General features: G+C 35.1%; 1 protein-coding gene across 1 annotated transcript in view; it reads left to right on the top strand.

Annotated features, from left to right (window-relative positions):
• Positions 1-1,125: 1,125 nt before the first annotated feature.
• Positions 1,126-26,105, top strand: part of LOC116163119 (trace amine-associated receptor 7d-like) — a 105,015-nt gene continuing 80,035 nt past the window's right edge. The window contains exon 1 of the mRNA XM_031476968.1: positions 1,126-1,340. The gene's annotated coding sequence lies outside the window, so the exon portion shown is untranslated. The remainder of the gene's footprint in view (positions 1,341-26,105) is intronic.

Here is a 26,105-nt window from a genome sequence, read left to right as displayed (position 1 = left end):
ACATAAACAGAAACCACGGTAAATTCGTTTCCGAAAATTAGCTACTAACAAATTTCACCCTCAGATAAATTTGTCTACGCTACGTACTCAATCTTAAAGTTCCTTTGGACGATTCGTCCTTGGAAAACTCGAGACAGAGTTATCGCTCTACCGGAATACAATGCTGGTTCCAAGGAAGATTCGTATTCAGGAATGCCAGACTTAACTGCTGTCATCTTGTATGAATGATGATGATTTAATTACTTATTGTATGGACACACTTTTATAAAGGAACGGGAACAGTGGAAAAATATTTCAAAGTATGAGAACTTTTGCAATCCAATTTGAAATATATCGCTTTGCAATACTGTCAGATTGCCATCTTCCACGATGTTTCAATATTCATAAAATCTCTAAGACAGTTTCATATGAAATGAAAATTAAATATTATATGAAATTTTGGCTATGCGTCAGAACCAATAGTTATGGTATAATTAATTCCAACTTCAGATTATACCTATTTTGCTAAACTTTTCCAAAGATTAAAGAATTTGAAAAGTTACACCAAAGCAACTGTATAAAACTAATTGCTTTATAAACCGTTGAATTTATGGTGAATAATTAAAATTCCTTATTCGCGGGTATAAACCTCCTTTTGTTTGTTTCAAGGATTTTCCACGGTGTAAGAAAGCTTTTCTGTCAAGTTCAAATTAAAGCCGCCTTTTTAACTTAAAATCCATTAAATCGAAGATGAATAGGGATGTATTCAAGTTATTAATTAATTACTGATCTTTAAGCTTGCACCCTTCTTTCAAAGCTGTTGAAGCACGAATTGCATCTTGTTTGCGAATTTAAACAATGGTCAAAGTTTCGTAAATACAATTCCAGAAGTTTCGGTGACAAACTAAATCGCAGTTATAGGAAAACAGATTTGCAGTATTGAGATTTCCGGAAGTTGCTTATAAGCGAATCGATATTCACGGAACTTTTGACTTTCTACGAATCTGAACTAATTTTGTTATTAGGAAAGCAATAAACGATTTTAGATGTGCGCCGGCTTCATATAAAAGGGTGTCAGCGACTAGGGATGATGTCTGTTTCAAAAGCTGGAAGCTTCAGTTTACTCTTGCTGACATTGCGCGAAGGATCATCAGGAAATCCCTCGCCCTGTACGCGGTGCGTGTGCGGTCGTGTGGAATTCGAAAGTTTCCTGAGGGTTATATTGGATTAGGGTTACGAGCTAAATTTCTTTTTGTGAACCGTGTGAGATTTATAATTTGTTTTTAGACATGATTCACATTTAAATTTGTGCGTGCAACTTTATAAACAGTTTTCGTACATGATAAAAAGGTCTTTCAAAAGTAAGTTTAAACTCATTTTATTGTTATATATCTGGGAAGTTTAGGAAAAGTTAATGTTTGTTTGGAGAAATTTTGAGGAATAACCAGCATGACGCCAAGACTTCCTATTTCATAACTACTACAACTCTTTATGTCACTTGCTGGGCAGTTTTTATATATGAATTCTCTTTTGTCACTTCTCCTACAACCGCTCTTTAGCTAACTCGACGTTTTATCAGATAGACGTACATTTTCTCTTAATTTAGGAATTGGTATTGGAAAACTCAAACCACAGCATTGAATCCGATTGAATTATTCAGGTAATTGTAATTCCGATGGTAGTTGCTTCCAAATTACTTCCTGAACTATTGCGAAGTTCGAGGTCTCTTTGTTTTCCAAGTACAAAACGGAGATGTAGATTACAATAGTTTTTGTCTAGTGCGAACAAATTGATTTACGCTATACAAGCGAGACGCTAATGAGTCGACTAGTAGTAGATAGGTGTTGCTAATTACCTAATCAGAATGGAAATAACCCATTATGAGCTGGCTACATTTGTTTGACTTGTCAAGCCATAAAAAACTAAGGTTGAACGTGTAATAAGTCATCTATGCTTTGGAAAAACCATTCCTTCATCAATTTTATGGAAACTGAATGAAATATTGTACACGTAAGTGATATAATAGTTTTTTTAATATCGCAAGCATAAATCAATAGAATTTACGTATCCATTAACATCAGTGGGTGTACATAAATCATAGTATATAAGTAGACAGCTCGGTACCTATACCCCATTTAAACGAGTTAGAAATTATAAGATGTGTAAATTCTGTTACCGACACCGACACATCTTCTACGGAGTGTACAAAAAATGTACTGATTTCCTTTTAAATATTGTGATTTCCATAGACGGGCACATTGCATTGAAAGATTTTCTTTTGTCATAATTTGGCGGGCGGATTATGCATTAAGATTTCAGAATGTGTAGGCTGAAAATGATTACCACCGAAATGGGTTCCAAATTGGTGGGTCTGTGAAGTTGTAGTGTTCACTTGAAAGGAATGAGGAGATGCGTGACTTCTCAGGAAAAAAGTTAGTATGGCTACTGTTTCGAATTTTATTTGAAACTTGTTCCTCGCCTAATTAAAGACTAAACAACTAATTCGCAAAAATCAACTTTTTCATTCGGCACGACAACGTCCTTTAATTAAAAATCAAGGTTGGATTGAGTTTGGCTGTTCTCCTTCCTGTCCTTCTAAATTGCTATGACTTAAAAATTCTAGTAAAAAACTCCTAACTTCTTTAAGACTAGAAATTACCGGTTTTAATTTGTTTTTCGGTTCCCAGGTTTTAAATTTAATCATCGTTTAGTTTTCTAAAAATGCCTTTTTTTCTTTTGATATTGCTAAAGAGAGTAGCAAAAAAAAGGAAACCAAAGAACCATTCACAGGTTCTTATTTTTTCTACTCTTACCCGCTCGGCAGTACCTAAGCAAATCTTTGAAACACAAAAAAAATCTCTTAATAATTGATTCAATTGTCTCTTTGGGATTTGCAAAATTAGGTCCCGGATTTCTTCAACAATCGTGAATTCATGTATGGGCTTCTTGACCTGCAGAACAGAACTAACGCGTTTATAAAGAGCCCCAAGTGTCGGTTGCCGATATTAAACGACATACCACCAATAATATTTTTTGTTTCTTCTGAACATACGCTTAGCACGGAAGTTCTCCACGAAACGTCAAACCACTCAGTCCAACAAATAATGTTTCTGGCTCAGTTTCTGGATAATCCGCGATTCAAATTGGGATTTTTCCAGAAAAATGTTGGTTCATTGCGCAACGAACAAAGTTAAATTTTATGTGTAAGGATGACTGGGTGTTTTTTATTTTATAAATTAATATTCTGAAGCACTAGGAGTTTCTTTAGTTTTATTTTATTCATTAGAAAGAGAAATGGAAGAAAAGAGGATGTTGAAGGAAACACAAATGGGTTTCAGGAAAGGGAGAGGAACGGTTGACGCAGGTTCGTGGAGGGATTGGAAAAATAGGACAGAATTCTGTGTTTGCTTTTTTGTTGTACTTAAAAGCAGCATTTGATAGAGTGGAAAGGGAGAAAGTATGGAAGATGGGAAAGTGGACAAGAAGCTAAAGAAAAACGATAAAATGAGTAACGTTCAATGCCCTAAAATGACTCTTCAGAGGTTATAGAGTCTGCATTTTTAAAATTCAGCAGTTTAAACAAAATGCAACTGGTATACGCAACTTACCTAATAGTCCAGGGAATAGAGGGTTTTAACTTGCAAAATGAGAAGTAGATCCAATTTCTTTTACATGTCATAGACAGTCATCTGGTGGTTAACAATCTAAGTTTTCGACCTTCCACCCCTTGTGCTTCCCCCGTACCACCCCAAAACACTTGAATTTTGGATGGTTTCTTAGTTTTTCAATCATATCTTTTTATAGGTTCACTTTACAAAAAATATTGCTATCAGAAATTGTAGACCATAAAATTCTATACAATTTTGGTATACATTACTTTTTTTGTGAAATGTTTATTAAAAAAGATATAGAGCTTCAAAGTTGCTTATATTTTTAAGAATTATGAAATTTCTATGTAGACGTTTTAACAAAAATTTAATCTTTATCTCTATAATTAAGAGTTTTATGAGAAAATATCTTCAATTTATCGTGATATAAATCTCCCTATCCTGCACTCTTACCAAAGGGGATGCATAATAATTCAACTTTCAACCCTTGCTAGTGGGGATATTTGAATCACTGTGAGATTGTAGCGCTTTCTAATATACGTTTGAAATAAAAAACATTGTTTAACTCAGTTCAGCTTCTCTCTCTCACCCCCCCCCCTCTCCTCCCGGAAGGAATGAATATTTCAACCCCTTGTGGCGATTGATAAGTTAGTCAGAGAGTAAGTACAACGCTTATTACTTATATTTTCTAATATTCTCGTTTCGGTTTAACCCTTTCCACCCCCAACTGAAATGAGTGGTTTAATCCTCGGTTGGTGATTGCTCCATTACACTTAGATAATGACATTTCTGGATACACATTGCAAATTAAAAATGTTTACTATTCATGTTCATACAAAATAATGATTTGAATATTGTGTTCGAAAGCTATATATGTATAATCTTAGATAGTTGAACAATCACTACTATAGTCTATAGGGGATTAAAGTAATCATTCCTTTTTGTAAGAAATGGAAGGGGTTAAAATGAAGTAAGACCACACAGTGATTCAAATACCTACTACGACCAAACGCAATCATCCCCTTTGATAGGAGTGCAGAGTACCGAAATTAATAGCACCATAGCTTCATAATCGAGTTATTTTCTCATATAAATCTTATGATTATAGAGATAACATACAATTGCGTTAAATATATACATACATAGAAATTTCGGAATCTTCAAAATAAAAACTGCAAAACTCCGCATCTTTTGAAATAAAAATTTACGAAAAGTAAAGTAAAGTAAAGTAAAAAGTATCTGACAAATTTATGTAAAATTTGATTTTCTACAATTTCTAATAACAATATTTTTCTGTAAAGTGAACCAATAAAAAGATATGATTGAAAAACTAAAAAACCAACCAAATTTCTTTGGTTTTAGGGGTGGTACAGGGGAAGCACAAGGGGTGGGAGGTCGAAAACTTGGATTCTTAACCACCAGGTATTCCTACATGACATGCAAAAAAAATTGTAACTACTTCTCGTTTTGCAGGAAATAGTCCATTTTCAGTCTCTATTCCCCGGACTATAATAACTGATACATGACAAATTAAATATTACCTTAGATGTTCTAGATAATAATAAGATTGCAATTATCTCAGAAAAGTAGGCGGAGCGGAGACTAGTAACAATGACGACGGGACTAAATTGTTGCTTAGTGCAATTAACCTTGCAACGAGAGAATTTCATTGAGTTAAATTTTTTGCGATTTTCCCCGTGAAGATTCAAGGTTCTAAAAACATTCTCCCTAACAAATATTGTCCATGGCAGTTTCAAGTTTTCATTCTGTCGGTTGTAATGAAAGTGAGCGTCAGTAATCTTCCCATAGTCATCAATGGGCTAATGTTTTAAATCAGTTGTTGTAGCCTCATTGTCTGGTTATGGTTTTGCATTACACGCTGCAAATTAGTCGTCTTCTGTTACTTACGAAGCTATGTGAGAAGTGTTGAGATTGCAAAATACCGTCTGAACCAATGGAAAAAAAATAAGGTGGCGTTTACAAAAAGTACAAAAGTGGTCTTGCAATTTCCTCAATCACTTTGTTGCGAAGTAAAAAAAATGTACTTCTGTACGAGCGATTGTTGTTGTGAAAGGTTTAAGCTTGTGAATGAAGTTAAATTTTATAACAAATTATTACTAGTGTGTAATAAAAATGAAAGATATATATTATAATCAGTGCAGAAAATAGCTAAATAATGTTTCTTTCATGCAAATGTCGTAACATTATTTATCTGAATGAATGCTATTTCAACCAAAAAAATGTTGACCCAAAAGGCAGGTATTGCGGAAACAAATTTTCCAATTTTGCAATGTAAACACCACCTTAAAAAACCCCCGTCATAACCATTCTGCCATCTAGTGGGCGTCCGAAGTATCCGTTCGCAATTATAAACAAGCTTGTTAGCAAGCACATGTCTTAGAAAACTATACATCCCATTTGTGGAGCATAAAACAGTCAGGAAGAAGGTGCACTTGTATGAAATTACAAAAAAGAAAACTGTCATTAGACCATTAAAATTAAGTACCTATGAGTAAATAAAGGTTCATTATAAGGGACGTTACATAAGGGCAAATTTAGGGATTTCATCAAATAAAACTTGAACAATAATCAAGTAAAGTTAATATGAATGCGTATATTCCAATGAGTATAACTTTTGTGAAAAGTGATTTTAAAAAAACTTTTGGTCAATTTCGTTCCTTAACTCATCAAGTATGTACCTACACAACGAATTTCGTGGAACTCTCTGCGTTTCGTTGTCCGATCAAGAATTGAAGCGAATTTTTTTTCCAATTTTCAAAAACAAATCTCAGATTCGTGACTTTCACGTTCAAGAACCCTCAGCATCTCGTCGAAATCAGAATTTTTCTTCGCACCCCCACTTAGGGCTCTCTAATTTTGAAAAAAAATTTGAAAAATCGTAAAGGGCCTCCTTTGAGGGTGGCTCTCTAACGAAACACGTTAGACCCTCGGTTTATTTGGAAAATGTGTTTGTTGTGATCCCCCCTACTACCCAATTTTTTTACATACTTATACGTAACACACTGTATAGGGTCCGATAAACTGCCGTTGAAAGTAAAGAGATGTATGGCGCAGCTTATCTCCTTATCAAATGAGTTTATGCTTGTTTCCAGATAACTCCTCATACAAACTACATTTTCTTGAGGATACTGTTCTGTTTGCTGCCTTCATGAGTTAGAATCAATAAACCATATTTTGTTTGTATTATTATATATTATATACTAAATGTCCAATTTAGGACGGAGTAAGAGGCAATCACATGAAAAAATCACGATACCCTCAAAAGCTGTTCGTGTCCACTCCCTCTCACATCTGTGTGGCAATTACAATTTCCTTTCGTTCCTTTATTATTAATGAATAGTGTGTGGCCAACCCCTGCTACATGGTGTATTTTAAACAAATAAATGATTATTATTATTAACAGAGGTAGAACAAGTGAAGCAAATACTGGGAAGATTCGAGAGGTATTGGGGAAAGAAGTGGAGAGTGGAAATGGAAAGATGAAAGAATAGAAGAGGTAAGAAATTAATAATAGAACTAAGGAAAAAGGGGATGGTGGAGATAAGGAGGAGGGGGGAAGAAGTGAGAAGTAGATGAGGTGGACACTAAAGAAAAAAAGAGAAAAAAACTCATTTTAGATTTATTTTGTTGCGAATTAAATTGTTAAATGTTTTGCCATTTTGGGGTAAAATAAAGTTGATTGATAGTTTCATTAAAATAATTAGATATTATTCAATAAATTGGAAAAATATAGAATCTCTTTATATTAGGATTTCATATTATCTGGGAATTTATTTTATTTTTATTTTGCCTTTATTTTTGAGTAGGCGGGGGTTTCAGCCAAGGCTGCTCTACGAACCCAACCCTCTATATATTTACAAATATCCATGCCCGAACCCGGATTTGAACCAGGAACCCTTAGCACCACAGTTCAGCTTTAACTGAACTGCGCCAGACGGAATTACGAAAATCTCTGGTTACTCACTATACAGGGTGCCCACTATGTATGGAATAAAGTATATATCTCGATAAATATCGAATGTATGCAACATTTTTGTATATGAAAGTTGTTTAACGTTTTATGTCTTATAAGGCAGCATTCAGTTGTTTTTATTTCAGGAAACAAATGAGTAAAGAAAAACAATTGAATTTTTTTAAATTGTAGTGTACTTTTTCATTAGGTTCGTTTGATAGAGATTTTTTTCTCTTCCCGATGATGTTAGTACCTCGGTTAGTACCCTAATCCAATAACATTTTTCAAAAAAACATCAATAACATTAATTCATTTATTTGTTTTATTTGTATGTAGGACATCTAAATTAATGTTATTGATGTGATTATAAGTTTTTTGAAGAATTTTCTTGGATTAGGGTACTAACATGTTACATCATCGAAAAGAGAAAAAAAATCTCTATCAAATGAGACTAATGAAAAGGTGCACTGCCATTTAAAAAAATTCAATTGTTTTTCGTAATTCAGAAGGAACTCAGAGATTGCACTCGACCACTTCGTACCAAAGAAAATTCTTCGCAAAAATATTTTGTTTTTGTTCCATAACTTTACCCTACACCACCTGCACCAGATCTCCCTTCACTTCAGTCCGTATGAATCACTCGATAATGACCCTTCCAGAAGTCTTGTCACCTCATCTCATTTAGTACTAGCACGTAAATCTTCTTTTTTGTCATTTCCAAAATTCGATTTTCTAACTTTCCACATTTCAATAAGGTTCGGCCATTCCAAGTAGCTATTTCCTCCTGTTATTATTCTTTTTCGTACGCAAAGCGTAATCTTTTGCACTCCCTCCCGGAGATCCGATTGGGGGACCACTACTCCGGCACATTTTACAAAAGTAGGCTTTGTGGTAGACATTTGGAAAAACTGCTTATTCTTGGGAAATCATAGGATCTTTAATGTGATAGTTTCCCGTTTCTTTCCGCATCAAATGCCGTTGGTCCCTTTTTTTCTAACCCTAGTCACCATCCGCTCATGCGCCCTATTCAAGAGGCCGTTGGCACTTGATGGAGAGATGATTTCTTATACTGAATGGCCGTTAAAACAATTATAACTAACATTTGTAATTGACTCACGGGTTATTAAGTTTATTTGTCGTATTTTCGTCGAACGTTTCGTTAGAACATCTTGTATTTAGTGCTTTATCTTTTAAAATCCGCATAATATCCAATATGATCTCTAATAAAAGTTATAATTTTTCTTTAACTCGTTGGTAATAGTTGGGATAAGTTTAATTTTTAAATTTAAAACGTGAGCTTTAAATCGTTTCCTAATAAACTCTCGTTCCTACCAAATAACTAATTTTAACTTTACTTGTGTTCATGAATTACCTACTAACTTTAAACTGTGCGTTTCCGCGATCTTCTTCCATTTACTTTAACTTTTATATAAAATTCAGAATTGACAAAAATAATAAAAGTAGAATTCTTTGGATATCATTTTACATATGTACCGTGTGTTCTATTTTGGTTGAGACTCAGCTGTATTTAAAGATAGAGACTTGTGGTTTTCACAACCTTGTGTCACTTTTTTTGTGAAACTTTTAATACCACAAACAAAAACAATCTTTCAGTTTACTTCTGGGATAAAGACTGAAAACGAAGTGTGACTTTTTTCTAAGTATCATTATCTCATGTAGGTACAATAGAAAGAAAGTAAAAAGTAGTAGGCCATAGATTCATCGAGATTTTGTTTTCTTTATTGTATCCATAGTAACTAAAGCAGCCGATAACAATCAATAGAAATGGCAGAAGGTCATTTCAAACATTTGAAAAATATGATATCCTATATATAATTAGGTAATTAAGATATACAGGGTGTTGCATTTAAAGAATACCCAGCTTGCGGTCAAATCTCAGAAACAATAGCTAAAATAAACAGTTTTGATATTTCTTCTATCGTACATGGGTAGTAAGATATGATAACATTCCAAAAAGTCAATCTTTCCAATTTCACACTGTACCTGTGAAACAAACGTAGCTAGATTGATTTTATGTGTGGTATTAAAAGTATCACAAAAAAGTGGTACAGGGTTGCGAAGTCTGCCTTTAAAACCAGGTGAGATACACTAAAGTCTCAACCAAAATAGGACACACGGTATAAAGTTTGCTACCATATTAATATTTTTCTTGACCTCAGATTAACAATTTCAATTAAAAAAATCAATTAAATTCGATCCATTATCGTCTATCAACCAAAATTTGTCGTCGCGATAAAATAGATACTAGAAATGAGGTCGCTTGCGGCATTTTTGAACGGAGTTTGCGGGTTCATGTCCTGTTGGTATTCGAAGTTTCAAGTGACAGAGCTAGCGACTGAATTGTAAATACAAACTTTTGAATTCATCGAGCTTGAATGCTTCGAAAAGTTTTACATCAAAGAGCTATCTCGTCTTCGTAAAATTACTCTAACCAATAAAAGTTTTCACCAGGAAATGTCGTTCCGTAAACTATACTTTATTTTGCACATGATTTTAATTCAAATCACAAAATAACAGAAACTCTCAGTCGCATATTTAATTAAATTAATTTATAACCGGTGAAATAGCATCTGTTGTGTCTGTTTGATGAGTTTGCCTATGATCATAAAATAATCCTGCAGGTTGTATTTTGTATACCTACAAGCACTGAAGTAACTGAATATTAATTAAGATATTACAACAAAGTAACAACATAAAATTGGCGGTGAGGAATTAAACTCTCAATGGCAGAAATTGAAAGAATTAAACAACTTGATTTAACACGGGAATTATTTGAAAGATATGTGAAAAGGGTTAAATTACATTTTTTTCGTTAATGCGTCGCATTGGGAGAAGAATAAGGGCACAATGTTTTTATTAATTAACCCCGAAATGGAGAAATTTCCGTTTGTAAAGCGTGATCTTTGAAGTTGAATGAAGAAGTAAACGATTATGTAATAGAAATAAAAACTTAGCTATACCCTCTAGATATATGACAAATTGGTTCCAGGACTCAAAGAGAGCAGAATAAATTACTCAAAGAAGGCGCCTAATCAAACGGAGACTAGATTATGACGAAAAGAGGACAGAATTCATCTGCTAAAATTTACTGTTTGTAAGAAAGGAGGGTGCTTATTACACAGTGTAACGTAAATTATTAACGTTAATTTTACAATACTAACAGTAAATTTATAATAGTTAAAATGGATTAATTTATAACAGTTGTAAGAATTTATTTTCTCTATTACAAAGCATTATTAGTGTTCACCGATTATTACGTGTTGAAAGATCCCCGTAACTTCTGCAAACAATTTTAATAAATGATTCCAACTATTGTTGGAATTTAACAACGCAATTTTACCGCACAGTACATGTCGATTTTCACATTCTTTTCTATCGTGAGCAGTAACAAGGGCACTTCGTTTAAACAAACAGCAGCGCGAGAACGCATTGAATTTTAATTGCCATCATCCATATATATTGATTTCTGGCGATTGAATTTATGATTTGGGGATTCCGGAATTATTATGGGACGGATTTCACCTATCCCTATAGTGAAAATTTTAATTGCGTTCTTCCTTCATCCTAAGTACCGCCATTTGCATTTCGCGTAATTGAAGTGCACCATCTTTAGGTTTGGAATGATATTTCTGTACCGCAATTTCCATCGACAGTTGCTGCTTTGTCTTATTTAAGAGGTATGTACATTTTAAGTTATCAAAAAGAGGGCCGGTTACCTATGATAGCTTTTAGGGTTCATGTTCAGGCTAGAATTTTTAGTTGCGGTCTAAATTTTAATTTTTAAGTACCAGTGTGAATTCTGGATACGCACCTTTGACATATATTTCCAGCTGCTGATACTGGGCGACCATTTTGCTGTGAAGTGGATCAACGGGACATGAAAGGAATTCAAGATCAAGATTCGATCCTCAACAAAGAGACAACTCGCGTAACTCTTTAGCGTTTTAGGTAAAAACTATTTTGCCCCTTACATTCAAGCAATTTGTTAACATCAGTACCCACTCTTTTCCCATCTCGGTTAAGTTATGATCGAGTTTGAAACGCGAATGTTGTTGGAGACCACCACTTCCTTATGAACGGTTGGCCATTTATGTAAGTACCCTCAGGCATTAATCAATTTATTATATACCGACCCCTGCGGCTTGGAAGGTTCTCTTTTGATTAATTTCAGGTTTGGATGCGAGAACTGGGCTCTCTTCCATGTTTTACTTGTACTGTAGGTCCGAATTTTGTATCAATGTATTAATTTGTGAAAAGTTGTCGGTAATTAGTTTGCTAATCGATCATTTTTGATTGGGGGAACTTCAATTGTATAGGGTATTTACTAAGAGTCGTAAGTACCAGTATTTCTGTTGGTATCTAAGTTAATTTGTACTGTTATTACTACCCTCGTATCCAGAGTTGGACTGGGTCACTGGGTCAACTGGGTCACCTGGGTCACTAAATTAAACTGGGTCACTGGGTCGCTGGGTCACGTCATACTCTTTTCAGTTAGACCCAGTGACCCAGTTTGACCCAGTGACCCAACTTTGACCCAGTTTGACCCAGCGACCCAATTTCACCCGGGGACCCAATTCCACCCAGTCACCTAGTTTGATCGAATAACGCAGTTAAGTCAGTGCCCTCGGTTCAAGTGTACAGATTATGAAATAAATGAAATGCTGGTTTGTTGAAAATAATACTCGATTGCTTGACAACTGCCATTTCTGTGATGTTTGCTTTAATACTGCCGTAAAAAACTTTCCATGTCCCGAATTGTATTAGAATAATGTTATTTCTTTGCTTCAGGGCTTACCAGTTTGCTTACAGGTGTTCATTCTCATTTAATTTTTTTCTACTAGTTAGCTTAATCCAAATAAATCTTTTCTCTAAATACTTTCATTGACTACTTGACTAAAAACTATAAACAAATGCATTTGATTTTTTTAGGTATTATTAGTGCTCTTGAATGAAATTGGGCTACGTGCGAATATTATTGAGGGAGTTTTTTTTAAATTAAAAGTTACTTGAAATTGTTTTGGATGATACCTAACAATAATTTAATTACTGGGCCACCGGGTCAAGACGGGTCACTGAGTAAAGCTGGGTCAAGATGGGTCACTGGGTCAAGCTGGGTCACCGGGTCAAGCTGGGTCACCGGTCAAACTGGGTCACCGGGTCAAGCTGGGTCACCGGGTCAAGCTGGGTCACTGGGTCAAACTGGGTCAAGCTGGGTCACCGGGTCAAGCTGGGTCACCGGGTCAACTGGGTCACCGGGTCACTGGGTGGGTCAGTAAACTAACTGGGTCACCGGGTCACTGGGTCACTCTATGCTTGACCCAGTCCAACTCTGCTCGTATCTTACCAATTGCATACGAGGAGGAAAGCTGAGTGGCGCTCAACCCCGTTGGTAAGTGCAACGAAGGACGAAGATCAAATGCCCAAAACGAAATACCGCTGTGGAAGATTTCAAGCTCTTAAGTATTTTATGTTTCAACCCTGAGCTAGTGGGCCCTTTATGCGGCGAGTTTGAGGAAAGGCAGCGCCAACTTTACCAACCGGCTGGAGATGGGGTGAAATGAAAAAATGCAATCTCGTAAAAGCACGAAGATACCCGGTTACATTAATGTACCTGAAGGAAAAGAAAAGGAGTCTACAATGGGGTTGGCTACCTTACAGGATGGGCATTAAGACGCGATAGAAGAACCATTAAGCGAATCGGTGGCGGAAAGGAATAAGAAAATGGACTCACAGAATGAGCTAAGATTTAAAAGGAAGAAATTTCGCGGGGAAATGTAAAATGTGAATGGGGAATCAATTAATTAATTAATTGACTGGCAGAATGCGGAATTAAAGGCAATGAGGATGAAGACACCTGGAGGATGGAAGACCAAAGGGCTCGAATTAAAGAGGTACGAGGATACTTGAGAGATATGGACCAGGAAATGGACCAGGTTAAGGATGGAAGAGAGTTACACGTAACAAGATTTTCAGAAAGTGACCAGGCCTTTTCGTTTGTTAAAACAGTGATCCATGATCAAGACACAAAAGAAATAAAAGAAAATGGGGAAGAAATTAAAAACATGCCGATACAAGGGAGGTTACACAATGTGGTAAATTTAAAAAGTGACCAGGAGCGGCTAGAGAAATTCGATGGTTTTTGAAGCTTTTGTAGGCGACGGTGATGCGTAATCCAAGGGTTTATGGAACGCAGTTTACCAAGGTTGATAAATTGAATTCAAAACGAAGAGGAGGGTGGTGCATGATACGATCGGGAAAAAAATTTCGGATTACGAAATATGTGAAAGTAACTGTTGTAAGCAATATTGGGAAGAATGGGAGCAGAATTAAGTGGCATGGCAATTAAATTTAGGGAAATATAACTGAAATGTAAGGAGCCGGGTGAAGTACCTGATGGAAAATTATGCAAAATATAAACATTTACAGACAAGAATGCCAGAATAAATTTTAAGTATACGCGTTTAGCGAGGTTATATGAAGAGGACGTTTCACAAAGGTGATAACAGATTACAATTCCAATGCGGGGGGTATAATGACAGGAATGTGTATAAAGGAGAATACTGTACAGAACTGAGGGACGATAGTAGAAAAACAGACAGCAATTTTATAGTATTTTTTAGTACTTCTATAAAATGCCGTACACTGTTCACTTAGATTGCCTAAAAAATACTGTAAGGAGGTCTTCGAAGTAATCCCCCCAATCGTTGACGTATATGCTTTTCCGGCACCTCATTGTCCGTTTAGTTTGTACCTACTTGCAGTCAATGTTCCCGTAGATTACTTTCACGTTGTTAAAAATGACATTACAAAATCAAACAACAGAATCTACCCGTTATTAAACATTAACGCATGAGTAGGTACATATAACTTTAAATAAATAAACCTAATATAACATTTCTGTCGTTATCGAACAACCCTTCATTCTAACGTTAACATAAGGCGACCTTAATAAGATAGAAACATGCAGACTTTTTATTCTCTTGGAAGTCCCTTAAAATGCTAAAAGTTGCCCGCAAAAACTTTTAATCCATAAAGGGGCCAAACCGACCATCGCAGTGAAAAAAGACATTATGTTCTTTCGCGGATCCTCCGTCATGCCATAAATCACAGCTGTACTGCATTAAGTAGCAATAATCGGCAGTATCCTTTCCGCAAAGAATGAATGGGATAATTGCTGAAAAAGTTGTTTTTAGTTTTAAGCTTGTGTCATAAATTGTAATGTAATTAAAATCATTATCCGGAACGGAGTAAACGTTAATAGAGTGCAATTCGTATTTAAATGGTTTAGATTATATGTATAAGATTTGTATTTTCAGTTTATTAGTAGTAAATGTTTTTCGATATAGTTTATAGCCAGAATGTGATCGGAATGATGCACTTGAATGTATCTTGCATTAGAATTTAAGCGAAAAGCAAATTGTTTCATTTTTCTAATCCTAAACGTTTTACTACATTGATCGAAATCTAACAAGCGTTTCAGTTTACCTACTTTCAAACAATTCGGGATTTTATTTTTAATACATAAGGAATGACACAGAATACGACTGGCTAGTTGAAGAATAAAGGATCTAGCAAAGGATAGTACTAACAGGATATGGCTTTCATGGGGATACGTCGAAAAATGAAAAGTAGAAATTAAGGAAGGTCAAACGATAATCCATGTGGCAAATTAGTTATAGTTTGGGAGGTACTGGAAATTATTTGTCCAGTTAAATTACGGTTTGGGCTGGATGTTGCCATTTTACTCAACGAAACAAAACAAAATCCGCTGAATCCGAAAATCGTATTGCTCTGAGCGAAGTAATGAATAGAAATGAATTTGTTTAGAATTGAATTTTCCATATGCAGTTGGTATGGAACGTTCATTTTCAAATGTTATAGTTTTTTATAGAAAAATAGTTAGTTAACTAACAATTGGAATAACTCCCGAAATATAATAAGAAATGTAACCTAGAATGTAACTCTATAATAGGCCCTTGGCATTCTGATTAATAAAAATCATACATTTTGGTCAAATAGAAGCATAAGAAAAGTTAAAGCTTTAAAGAATCGTTCGATTCGGCCCGATTTGCAAAATCATTTTTGGTCGTTTCAAACACAAGCCCAAAGTCAAAAGCTGATTCGCGTGAACTATTAATCGGATTTAGAGGTATTTTTTTAAATGTAGGAGTATCCGAGAGCTTTCCATTCGCCTATTATAGATTTACATTTCTTGTTGTATTTGCAAATTATTCCATTTAACTAAGAAAATTCTTCGGATTTTGAAAAAAATTCCACAGTCCGTCGATTTGCAAGAATCATCGGGACAATAATTGTTGAAATAAGTTGCTTTAGAGTTCTGTAAGAAAATTGAGAACGCACTGGGAGTCCCCGAATGTGAAAGAGAAAGCGTCGTTTTTTTAATTTATTCATTTAATTAATCAATGACTATGATACCTACGGCGATCGGGTTTGTAATATTGTTCTGTCATCAAAAGAAGTGACCAAATACGGATTTTCAAAAAGATCGCATGAATTTTACTTGTAAAAACAGATTGTTAATTTTCGGGATTCCCTTTTTATATTTTTCCGTAAAACACAACATTTGCAAATGAACTTTCCGAACCAATTTTATCTTAAGGAAAATTCATTTCTCTTCATTTTTTCTGTTAGAGCAATTATTGTTATCGAGATAATTGAAGTTAAATGCGAAAAACACGAGATTATCCCATTTTTTCTTTTTTTTTGTTTTAGACTGGTTCACTTTTCGAAGATTCTCTGTCCTAGGGGCATTTCAGACAACATTTGGCCAAATAGGCTTTTTTTACTAATTGGTACCTGCTGAACACGAATATCGATGTTGGCACTTCGAAATCTGAACAGGAAGTCCAGAATTCAAGATGGCGGTCAATTTCCGAAAATGTTGATATTTTTACTCATGCGACTGATTTTTTCGATCTAAAAACGGATTATAATGTTACTCCTGACGGAGGTATGGCACGATAATAATAGTGAACAAATGTTTAAACAATGATTCCATAGTTTTTCTAACCTGAAAGTGCGTAAAAGTGGAAACCTTTTTTTCATAGTACTATGGCTACTGTTTAAATTTCTTCACAACGTGTAATTATTAAATTATTTCTGTTTTGGGAAGCATTTTAGTTACTGTGCGTCGTGTGATTGCTGGAGGCTTCAATGATTAAAGAAACGTTTTCTGTAACCGTCAGACGACACAGATTTCCTCCTTAGAAACGACCCATTTTTTCGATCTAAAAACAGATTATAGGTAATGATATTCCTGAGGTACTTCACGATAATAATAGTTAACTATTGTTTTAACAATAATGTAATAGGAGGATGCGGGATGCATAAAATTAAGAATTATGAAATTCCCAGTTCCCCTTGCTAAAAGGAGGACTTGCAAAACGATTGTTTCCAGTAAACCTGACACATATAAGTATTCCCGACATGCGTTTATATTGCATAATTCTCCTTACAAAGTTTTGATAACTACAATCTTTCGAATTTTACGTTAATTTTTAAATGAAAAAAATGAAGGGAGTTCAACTATACTGCGGTGTTTCGGAAGATTCTGATTTTGCTAGGTATTAATTACCGTTCCTCAGGATATATTATTATTATTAAAGGATGAAAGCATATAGAAAAGTGAATACAAATTACAAATACCTTAGTTATTCTCATGGTGTTAGGTCAATCGTCTTATTGACAATTAGGTAGTACAAATCAATTGAGCTTTGCGATATTTTTACAAAGTTTTGACGAGCAATACGACAAAGGACGATATCTAGAGCAGCCTTCGGAATTAATCTAACGTTGGGAGAATGGGAATGTAGCTATTTTCAATTCAGGATAGATAAGGTAGTCTGAGCGACATTTCATAGTTTATAAGATAAAAAAAGTATTTTACGTATTTACGCCTGATATGCCGTAATGATGGATAAGGATGAAATGCTAGAGAAGATTAGATGGAATCGCAAGAGAATGGAGTTCAGAATTGTTAGATCTAAAGCTTTGCAGCTCCTGAAATCTCGAAGTGATGAAGAAGCAACAGGAATGCATCTGTATCTGTAGCGTTTTTCTAGTATCCGCTTCCTTGAAGTGAAAAGCTTCTAAGTAGGAAATCTGTGTCGTCTGACGGTTACAGACAACTTTTCTTTCATCATTGAAGCCTCTCGCAATCACCAGTACGCCGTCAAATGAGGCCTCTTCAAGGTGATGCGACAAGATTTCTTCCTCTAATAAAAGGAAATTCTTCCATATGAGGTTATGGACCATCGCGGATATCTTTCACACGACGCACAGGAACCAAAATGCTTGCCAAAACAGAAATAATTTAATAATTACACGATGTGAAGAAATTTAAACAGTAGCCATAGTACTATGAAAAAAAGGAATCCACTTTTACGCACTTTGACGTTAAGCCTAATTTACATTTGGCTAGTTTACTGGCGGAAAGTACTGTCGGTCAGTAAACTTGCCACGTGTAAATGCGCGGAAAGTGCCAGTTAAATAGAAATAGGGTAGCAAGTTTACTGGCAGAAAGTACTTTCCGCCAAATGTAAATTAGGCTTTAGAAAAACTATGAAATCATTGTTTAAACATTTGTTCACTATTATCATCGTGTCATACCTCCGTCAGGAATAACATTATAATCCGATTTTAGATCGAAAAAATCGGTCGCATGAGTGAAAATATCAACATTTTCGGAAATTGGCCGCCATGTTGAATTCTGGACTTCCTGTTCAGATTTCGAGGTGCCAACATCGATATTCGTGTTCAGCAGGTCCAAATTAGTAAAAAATGCCTATTTGGCCAAATGTTGTCTGAAATGCCCCTAGAACCTGTTAAAACGCTGTTTTTTATAAAAGTGAACCAGTCTATTTATAACAATATGGTCCAGGAGTTTCCGGCAAGGGGGACTATGATTTTCGGATTCAGCGGATTTTTTTATATAGAATACACTTGGTCTCGTTGAGTGAAGTGACAGCATCCATTTTAGACTACTTTTGATGCTAATTTGACTGGACGGCGGTATTTACTTACTAGTGACGGTAAGAAGGCAAAAGATAATAGATTTACTTACTGTAAGTAAAATGCAAAAGAGATTCTTCAAAAATTGAACGTTAGCTTATAAAGAAAACCCAATTTGAAGGAAGTGCAGCAGCAGCAGGGGAATGTCCAACTCGTCGCTGTATTCGCTCTGAAAGCGATTAATACGGACTTTTAATTAATTACTCAGCCTGTAATTTTCGGAAAAATGTAAGATAGACGTCGGTTTCTCGTTTTAAGTGCGATCATTTTGATATAACTCTGGACGTTGTCTGTCGGTTTTTTCTACAACTCATTAAATTGTCATTCATTAACACAATTAGGCGCAAACAAACTAATCAATCCAAGTAATATCTATTGTTCATTGAAATTTTCCCGCGCAACAACTGTTGTAGTTATCTACACCCCGACATGTCTGCACTGGTGTCTGCAAAACTGATAACGTGTCAACAACTCGATTTGGAACCCGTTTCTATCCTGGTTTTCTGTTATTATGGGAATCTCAAATGCTTAATAATTAATTAACGGCGGCGCTGAAATATTAAAACATTAATTGGATCCCTTCTTCCCTGGCAAGAGAGCATTCGGCGGCTGTAAGAATAATTTAATTATTCCCACCGGAAGGGTTGCAAAAAACTGACTTACGTACTTAGCGGCGGTAAAATAAACGATTACACAAAAATAGAAATACAAACAACTCACTCATCGAGCAAATGTTTACATTCCGGGACTCTTTCGTAACAAAGCGACGAACTCGATACCAAATGTACTTCGGGGCGGAAAACGGGTGCTTCGTTATACCTGTTCAGAGACTTGCGTGCCTTGTATGCACGGGTGCGATGCGAGAAACCCCCAGAGCCGTAATGGAGGCATTTCTGGGCCTGCCTCCACTAGATCTCTACGTGAGACCGCAGTCCACTTTGGCATCCTTGCGACTGAAATATAAGGGGTTGTTGAATAGCAGAGGTATTGATGTAGGCCAATCTTGAGTTCTGGGTGAGGCGATTCTAGTCAGGGAGGTAGTACAAAGGGCCCGAATTTGAGGTCTAGGTACGCGTGGACTCTGTCCTCCCTCCTACCGCAATACAATTATAAAAATTATTATCACTTAATTTGTAACACTTGTAACCAGGTGGGGTCATGTAAAACCCCATAGGCCATTTTTGCAAATATCTTTGAAAGTTATAAAAAGATAAGTAATTTATTACCTACAACTACACGGAACTATGTAAAAACGAGGCAATGATGAATGTAATTTAACAGAGAAAGTTAAGCTGGCGTCTTTTTTGACCCCAGCCAGTATTAGGAAGGTTAAATATAAAGATCCTATTTACTATGCAACTGAAAATTGTTGCTCTGTTTGTACCTGTGAATTTGAAATTTTACCCAACGGTAGTGTATTATATACGAAAGTATAAAAGTAAATGATACCCTTTCCTTGATGAACTTTGAGCTTAATTTACCGCAAGGTGTTTGAAATAGACAGAAGACGAAAAGCGGAAATAATTAATTTTAAAATTCACTTTTCTCAAAATTGGACCAAAGTGTCTGTACCTTCAATATTTAATTTGCTTCTGCGAGTAGCAAATTTAATTATGTATATTATGTACTCAGGAAGTACGAGTTTTTAACTGTAATTAAAATTCAGCACTTATATTTCAATCATTTAAAATGGGACTTATAATAATGCATTCAAATAAGAATATTTAATAACATGCCCACGAACTCGCGGAATCTAATAACGTTTTTGAAATGCAGTAACGAATGTTTTATAAAGTTAACGTGAATTTTGCAAAACCAATTTTTCATGCGAAAACCCCTTGAGATTCCAATGTAATGTAAGCGTGTCTTTCAATCGTATGAAAGTTGAATTACTGCAATACAATTTTGAACAGCATTCCTTAGCAACACAGTCTATAAATTTGATTTTTACGCCGTTTTCATACAGTCTCAGTGGGAATCGCTTTACCGAAAGAACATGAAGACATGTATAAATTATAGAAAAGTAGAGAGCAGAAGAGAGAAATTCACTAAATTAGAGGGTAATGAATAGAGATCATAGGAGATGTTGACAGAAGAAAGCGAAGTGTTAGGAAGAAGAAAAGAGTTTATGGAGGAATTGTATCAAGCAAAGAACCAACCAAGACAGCTGACAGTGGAAAGCGTGGGAGAGGTAGAAAATGATAACATCGGGGAGGGCATTCTATTAACGGAAGTACAAATACTGGCAGCCACAAAAGAAATAAAGAAAGGGAATGCAGCAGGAGTCGGTATTCCCACACATTTATCGAAATGTGTCAATTTTTCGAGCTTCAACATGGGGTTCTCGGTTATTTGACGAGATGAAATGCAGCTTAAATCGGGGTAAATTTGCGTATTTTGGAGTCCAATAATGTGCCGTTACGAAAATTCGAATGTTTTCAGAGGTTTCCGAGATTTCTGAAAAAACCGAAATTTTCAATTTTTGAGTTTTCCTTTTATTTCGAAAAATGGACATTTTAAACTAAGACATTATCAAAGCACTTTTTTATGAGCAATCCAAATATGTTATCGAAAAATTCAAGGCACCCTAGACTTGGAAGTTACAATAGACAACTTTTTTATATCTTATGGCAGCCATATTTTATTTTAGCATTTTTGAATAAAGCTCGTTTGTCTGATTACAATGATGTACATATCATATGATATGTTTCAACTTTAAGATTCCGGCAAAATATGGAAAAACGGTTTTTGCAAGGAGTGCTTTGGAAAGAATATGCATTTTACATTTTTGATAGTTCAGTAGTTTTTGCTTTTTCTAGTTTATTTATTACAAGTTTCTCGATAAAATGACGTTTTGAAATGAATAAAAACGAGATATGTTAGAAATCTATTATGCTTCGCACCTAAATGCCCATATTACTGCATAAGCATATTTAGAGCGGTTTCCTGCTCAAAATTATTTTTTATCTGTACATAGAAATGTGGGCGAGTTTGGTTCGCCAGCTAAGAAAATCTGTTCTTAGACCCAGAAATGAAAACGAACCTCCCGTAAAATTTGAATTTCGTTTTCATTCCGGAGTCCAGAGACAGATTGTCTTGACAAACAAAACGAAAACTCACCCAAATTTCTATGTAAATATAAGAAATAATTTTGAGCAGGTTGTTACCGTTCAGGATACAGCCCAAAGCATGTGTTTGTACAGTAATATGGGCATTTCGGTGCGAAGCGTGATCGATATCTAACATATCTGCTTCTTCTTCATTTGGAAAACGGCATTTTATCGAGAAACTTGTAAATAAATAGACGAGAAAAGGCAACAACTCCTAAAATTTTAACGAACTGTCAAAGATGTGTATTTTTAAACAAGAAATGCGGTCTTTCCAAAGCACTTTTCGAAAAAACGATTTTTCCATCTTAAAGTTGAAACATATCATATTATGATACATTATTGTATTCAGAAAAACGAGTTTTATTCAGAAATGCTAAAATCCAATATGGCGGCCATAAGAAATAAAAAAATTAGATGCAGTAACTTCCAAGTCGAAGAGTGCCTTAAATTTTTCGATAACATATTTGGATTCCTCATAAAAAAGTGCTTTAATAATGTTTTAGTTTAACATCCTCTTTATGTCGTTTTCGAAATAAAAGGAGAAACCGAAAATTTTGATTTTTTTCAAAACCTCGGCATCCTCTGAAAACCTCCAAATTTTCGTAACCGCATATTATTGGGCACCCAAATGTGAAAATGTGCCCCAATTTGAACTAAATTGCATCTCTTCAAATATCCGAGAGCTCCATGTTGGAGTTCGAAAAACGGGCACCCTGTATATCTAGACGACAGGCCGGAAATATGTTGGGAATAGGGAAAATATGGCATGAACGTCGGAGGAAAGAGGATTGCTGGTATACGATTTGCGGATAACGTGATTGTATATACTGAGAGTGAAAAAGGACTTGAGATATTGTTAAAAAAGATAGATTAAAAAAAACAAAGTATGTCTTTAGAATTAATAACAAAACAAGAGTCAAGACAGTAGGAGTGCAGGAGAAAATAACAGTAATGGTTTATTCAAATCCCAAATGGCCAAATAATAATTGTCTCCACAATTTGATAACGTATCACAAATATTCAAAATTTTAAGTTACATTACCCCATAACTCTTAGTAACTTCAATGTAACATTGAATGCTCGATTATCAAACTAATTTCTAACTTTCCACAAATTAATAAATTGATATTTCGGGCAAAAATTCGCACGTATTGGGCCAAGTACAAGTAAGACATATAGCAACTCAATCACTCAACAGAAAACAGCGCAAGCCGCTGGGGTCGGTATATACTTAGCTTAATAATACCTGAAGGGCCTCGGAATCCGCTACTACACCAGATACAGTAGTTAATTGTATTAGCAGCCGGAAGTGACGGTCTTCAACTACAAGCGCATTTAAACTCGATCATAACTTAACCGAGACCGCAAAGTTACTGAGTAGGTACTGATGTAAACAAATAGCGTAAAATCCAGAAGGGGCAGAATAGTTATTAACTTAGACCCTGAAGGGTTGTGGAAGTTGCTGCTTTGTTGGAGATCGAATCTTAATATTAAATCTCCTTCATGACCCGCTGACTCATTTCACAGAAAAGTGTCCGCTCACTATAAGAAAGAAAGAACGCAAATTATATCCTCACTATAGGAGTTATATAGGTGAAATTTCCTCCACTAAGTACTGCGGAATCCCCAAATTATAAATTCAATCGAGAGATCAATATATATGGATGATGGCAATTAAAATTCCTTGCGTTCTAACTTACGTTTCAGTTGTTTATTCAAGTGAAGTGTAACTCGATACGGTTTACCACAGAAAAAGAAAGAAAAATGAAAATCTGCACGCACTGCGCGGTAAAATTGCGTTGTTAAATTCCAACAATAGATGGAGCCATCTATTAGATTATGCTTTAAAAAGTTACGGAGATCTTTCGACAAGTAATAAACCGCAAAGAATAATATTGTTTTCTAATGAAGAAAATAAATCGCTATAGCTTTTTCCCCTACCTACTGTCTATTTGATCAGATCCACCTCGAATTTTGGGATTTTCACTTCTTGAGGACGGCACCCACTTGTCCACCAGGCAGCTTAGCCATTAGGTTACAATCTCTTAAAAAAAGATGTTAATTTTCTTGTAGATTATTTATCGGTGTGTATCTCCTTAAAATGGGGTAGCGTCACTGAACTATACTTAATTATAATTATAATTATATAATCATAATTATAATTCAGTGGGTAGCGTAAATCAAGTTGAATTATGGTTGGATTTTTGACTCTAAACTATTCCCCATGAGAACGTTTATTCAAATTTTAACTTCTACTAGTTTCCGCTACAGCCATTTTCAAGAAGTAAGTATTTTTGTTTTAATAAATTAAAGATGGAAATGTTGTGTTGGTTTTAAACAAATTGAAGAAAACGGTAACGTATTAACTGCAGAAATACCCATTTAAAGGTTCTTAAACCTGAGAGGTTTCCTAAGACAAACCAAAAACCAATACCTACAACGCAACGTTGCGAAATGTAAAAACTTGTCTAAAAACTTGAATATTTGGAATTTTAGTATTATAGGTGCAGAAGGGGGATATTAATTAATAGTTACAAGGGACTAAAGTGTGTGGTTTAATCTGGAGGGCGTAGTTTGTGGCCCGAACCGTAGTTTCACGACAGTTAATATCCCGTCACTTTAAAAAGAATCGTGTGGAAACAAAATTCAAAACCTACTGAAGATGTGTAGGGTAATGAATATAGTGACTATATACAGTGTGATCTGTTTGACATATGCTCTATTTACTGCTATTTTTAACCCTCCAGGAAAAAAAAATGTCCTTTACGCCGTAAAATACTAGGAATGTTACTTTCGTCCACGGAGTACAAAAAAGATCTAGCTTTATACGGTATAGGTACACCACAAATCATGAACTGTTGGACGTGTTCTTAACTATTGTGGAAATAATTCTAATTAAACTATTTCAAAACAATTCCTTCTTTCCACAAAAATGTATACATTATGAATCATTGACTATTCTAGACACAAAATTATGGAAAATAAGAGTAAAAGCCTTCATTAATATTCTTTGCTCAGAAAACGAACTTGTATTAGTTGTTTAAGCTGAGAAATTATGCAAAAATTATTTATCCAAAAGTTACCAAAGTAATTTAGGGCTTATACTGGCCATCCACGCGTAAGAAAAACGTTGCGAACTGTTGGTAGGTAAGGTGGTGATTTATGGCGATCGGTATTCAGTACTTTATTGGAAATTTTGCAGAATAAATGAGCTTACTTCCTGTAGTCAATAGAATGCCAGGCTCTATAAATTATTCTCCCTTATCAAAAAAATATTTGTGCACGGGTGCGAACTCGGAAGATATAGAAACCTTTGAATATTATTCAGTGGGGTTAGGTGAAAAATGTGTAATGATGATGAACTATAAAAAACTTCTTGGATTCATACAGTCAGTGTACTTTTTCCATTACCAATGAGTGAGACTAAATGGAAGAGGCGTTGACATAGAGTCTGTTTGAAGTTTGTTACAGAATTATTACTTTGATGTCGTTTGCACGGAGTGGACGCAATGCAAAAACATATACGCTCTCGAGGATCAAATTAGATAAAAAAACTTTGAGAAAAAGGAAATACTCACGATTTATAATATCAAACGCGATCCTTCCTAATGACATAGTGGCTACGATAGTATCCCTTGTATTCCTTCTGCGAGTACAATGGTTACAAGAGCGAGGGATTAATAACATCCTTGATGACAAATAATATGAAAATAAATAAGTTCGTATAAACTCATTCGAACAATATACAATGTGTTCAATTCGTGACTTGTAATGTTACTCAAATTTCATGCCTAAACATATCACACTGTAAAGTTGGGTGCTTTGCCTATGGTATTTTTCCGGTCACCTAAAAATAGAGCTGAAAATAAACAGCCTAATCACCAATACCTGCAATAGTTCCTAAGTACGTGCATATGATTTCTGTATACCCGCTGAAGAAACTGTAAAATAACTTTTTCGCTGTTAAATACTCAAAGAATCCCTAAATAACCTCTCAATGATATTTACTGTCATTATTGAAATTCACACAAAAATCTATTCAGTCAAGAGAACTAAAATAAATTCGGATAACCTTTAATGAATCTCTAAAAGGTACTCAAAAATATCAAAAAATCGACAAAAAGGTCTTGTAAAAGACATTTAGTAATCTAAGAATTACATAAAGGCTCATATACCACTGAAAAACCAATGACGAATCGTCAAAGAATTAACGTTTTCTAGATTTTGTAGTTATATTTTTTAATGTCCTCTCCGGAGCACCTTGAGCAAGGGAATCTGAGGATATTATAACTTAAAACTGAATAAATAATGCAGACTATGTAATGGGAGCCCTTTAAGGGAAGTGTAGCATTATGAGAGATACAGGGTGGTTAATTCGATTAA

This window comes from Photinus pyralis, unplaced genomic scaffold (genome assembly GCF_008802855.1).
Source record: "Photinus pyralis isolate 1611_PpyrPB1 unplaced genomic scaffold, Ppyr1.3 Ppyr1.4_LG2, whole genome shotgun sequence".
NCBI classification, from domain to species: Eukaryota; Metazoa; Arthropoda; class Insecta; order Coleoptera; family Lampyridae; genus Photinus; species Photinus pyralis.
Note: the sequence above shows the minus strand (reverse complement) of the source record. Positions and strands in the feature narration are given on the sequence as shown.